Consider the following 3,825-nt stretch of genomic DNA (forward strand, 5'->3'; position numbering starts at 1 on the left):
ATCATGTTTTAGAGAGCCTTTATAAATGTTGGGAGTTTGTCCATGTATGTGAATTATTATGAAACAACCAATGGTTAATTGCAGAATTCACCCGTTAAGCTCCTACAAATAAGGTCAGTTTTCTACCAGTACATCCTAGATTGTCATTGTCTCTCACAGCAAATGAAAATTTCTCCAGTTGTCCATAAATTATCTACTGTGATTGTTGAGTTTTTTGACGTTAGGATCCAAACCATTTTTTCACGTTGCCTTTTTATTTCTAGATCTGTTTAATCCGTGTCACACAGAACATTCTCCTGCTTGTCCTGTAAAATGTTAAAATATTCAGCATTCTGATAAAGTCAAAGCTGTGACAGTTGGAACCTGTGTAAGTCAGAAACCCATCAGAGAAGAAAAACTCAGTGGGTGTTTATGATGTATGCTTCTTAATAGAGAGCAAAAGTGGTAAGCACCCAATGGTGGAAAACATGCAGGACCTGGTGAAACAAGGAACTCCCATAGTGTTCTCTCACAGATGTTACTATTATTTTGTTTAGTTTGTATTCTGTATTTTTTGTAGGGTAGACATTGAGGTCTTGTACGGTTCTAATAGAAATGTAATGCACATCAAAAATGTAATTTAACATCTTTTAGTGGCCATATTAGACATTTGAAAATGTAAACGTGAAATTTTTAATGAAAAATCTCATTTAACTCAATATGCCCATTTATTGTTAAGGTAAAAATTGTAAATAAAATTAATCAGTATAAATTTATTTATGAGGTATTTTACGTTTCTTTTTTTTGTATTCCATCTTCCAGAATCCGGAAGCAGCACATTACATAAATTTTAGTTTTGAAAAGTAGATTGACAATCCCAGGTTACTCCAAGCACTTTTCCAATAATTGAATCAAGATTATTGTTAAATTAATAAAAATTAAAAATTATTTAGTTTCTTAGTTGTAGCAACCACATAGACTATTGACAGAACCCTACTAGTGTTTGAACGCAAAAGAAGTTCCTGGATCACTTTACTCTCCTGCTCCAGGTCTGGAATCAAGCCTTTATCTCCAAATGTCTGGTTTCTTTTAAAAACCAAGGTGTGTGCAATACATGGTCTCGGTCATAATGCAAAACCTATTAACATGGAGTTAGTTTGGTCTTGGCGTTTCAGTGAGCATGTAAAATACATAATTGCAAGTTGCTTCTGCATCGTGGTGCTGCTGCGTTGCGGAGTCTGTGCAGGCCTTTCACCAAGATGCCCGAGGAGACCCAGACCCAAGACCACCCCATGGAGGAGGAAGAGGTGGAGACGTTTGCCTTCCAGGCTGAAATTGCGCAGTTGATGTCCTTGATCATCGATACTTTCTATTTGAACAAAGAAATCTTTCTGAGGGAGCTGATTTCAAATTCATCAGATGTGTTGGACAAGATCAGATATGAAAGCTTGACAGATCCCAGTAAGCTAGACTCTGGGAAGGAGCTGCATATTAATCTCATTCCAAACAAGCAAGATCGAACCCTCATGATTGTAGACACTGGAATTGGGATGACCATGGCCGACTTGATCAATAATCTTGGTACCATCGCCAAGTCGGGGACCAAAGCGTTCATGCAAGCTTCGCAGGCTGGTTCAGACATCCCCATGATTGGCCAGTTTGGTGTGGGGTTTTACTTCGCGTATTTGGTTGCTGAGAAAATGACTGATCCACCAAACATGATGAGCAGTATGCATGGGAGTCTTCTGCAGGAGGGTCCTTCACAGTTAGGATGGACACAGGAGAACCTATGGGTCGTGGAACAAAGGTGATCCTGCATCTGAAGGAAGACCAAACGGAGTACTTGGAAAAAAGGAGGATGAAGGAGATCATGAAGAAGCACTCTCAGTTCATCGGCTACCCGATCACCCTCTTCGTGGAGAAAGAGCGAGAGAAAGGAGAGATGATGAGGCTGAAGAAAAGGAAGAGAAAGAGGAGGAAAAAGAAAGAAAAGGAGTCTGATGACAAGCCTGAAATAGAAGATGCTGCTTCTGATGAAGAGGAGGAAGAAAAGAAAGACGGTGACAAGAAGAACAAAAAGAAGATCAAGGAAAAGTACATTGACCAAGAGGTACTCAATAAAGCGAAGTCCATTTGCACCAGAAATCCTGATATTACTAATAATACGGAGAATTCTATAAGAGCTTGACCAATGACTGGGAAGACCACTTGGCCGTGAAGCATTTCTCAGTTGAAGGACAGCTGGAATTCATAGCCCTTCTCTTTGTCCCAAGACGTGCTCCTTTTGATCTGTTAGAAAACAGAAAGAAAAAGAACATTAAGTTGTACGTATGCAGTTTTAATCATGGATAACTGAGGAGCTAATTCCTGAATATCTGAATTTTATTAGAGGCGTGGTGGACTCTGAGGATCTTCCTCTAAATATTTCCTGTGAGATGTTGCAACAAAGCAAAATTTTGAAAGTTATCAGGAAGAACTTGGTCAAAAAGTGCTTAGAACTCTTCACTGAACTGGCTGAAGATAAAGAGAACTGCGAGAAGTTTTATGAGCAGTTCTCTAAAAACGTTAAGCTTGGAATACATGAAGACTCTCAAAATCGGAAGAAGCTTTCAGAGCTGTTAAGGTATTACACATCTGCTTCGAGTGATGAGATGGTGTCTCTCAAGGACTGTTGTACCAGAATGAAGGAAAACCAGAAACACATCTATTACATCACTGGTGAAACCAAGGACCAAGTTGCTAACTTGGCCTTTGTAGAATGTCTCCGGAAGCATGGCTTAGAAGTGATCTATATGATCAAGCCCATCGATGAATACTGTGTCCAACAGCTGAAGGAGTTTGAGGGGAAGACTTTAGTGTCAGTCACCAAAGAGGGCTTGGAACTTACAGAAGATGAAGAAGAAAAAAAGAAACAAGAAGAGAAAAAAAACAAAGGTTGAGAATCTTTGCAAAAAGACATTTTGGAGAAAAAAGTTGAAAAGGTGGTGGTGTCAAACCGATTGGTCGCGCCCCCATGCTGCATTGTCACAAGCACATATGGCTGGATGACAGACATGGAAAGAATCATGAAGGCTCAAGCCCTGAGAGGCAACTCGACCATGGGCTACATGGCAGCAAAGAAACATCTAGAGATCAACCCCGACCATTCCATCATTGAGACCTTACGGCAAAAGGCTGAAGCCGACAAAAATGATAAGTCTGTGAAGGATCTGGTCATCTTACTCTATGAAACCGCACTCCTGTCTTCTGGCTTCAGTGTAGAAGATCCCCAGACACATGCTAACAGGATCTGCAGGATGATCAAACTTGGTATTGATGAAGATGACCCTACTGCTGACGATACCACTGCTGCTATCACTGAAGAAATGCCGCCCCTGGAAGGAGATGATGACACATCACGCATGGAAGAGGTTGACTAAGCTCTGCCTGTGCACGTGTTCAATACTTTATTTTCATTCCCAGTGTTAATATATTTTCAAGGATTTTTTTTCTTGATTTTTGTTAACATTTTAAAAAGCTGTATGGCATGACAATAAGGGGAAGATAAGATTTCTTCTAAGTGTGATGCTGTGATACTTTAGGCACTAAAGCAGAGCTAGTAATTTTTTCTGGTTTCACATTGGCTTATTTAACAACTTGAGATGACATTCATTGTAAGGTGTACGTAACCTAATGTTAACTCAGTGGTCTAAAGTGTTTAGCTGTTAAACAGATTCCTGGTAAGTCAAATTTTTGTCACTGAAGTGTTGAGATACACCTTGATGTTTAAAATTTTTGTTAAAACAAGTTTGAGTTTTACTTTCTAGGATCTTCTTTTTAAGCCTTCATCCCCTGTAGTTACCAATT

The 3,825-nt window shown here is 39.5% G+C and overlaps 1 pseudogene; it reads left to right on the forward strand.

Annotated features, from left to right (window-relative positions):
* The first annotated feature begins 1,238 nt into the window (after window positions 1-1,238).
* On the forward strand, window positions 1,239-3,398 carry LOC101361635 (heat shock protein HSP 90-alpha-like; annotated as a pseudogene).
* Window positions 3,399-3,825: the final 427 nt, after the last annotated feature.

This window comes from Trichechus manatus, unplaced genomic scaffold (assembly GCF_000243295.1).
Source record: "Trichechus manatus latirostris isolate Lorelei unplaced genomic scaffold, TriManLat1.0 scaffold00120, whole genome shotgun sequence".
Lineage (NCBI taxonomy): Eukaryota > Metazoa > Chordata > Mammalia > Sirenia > Trichechidae > Trichechus > Trichechus manatus.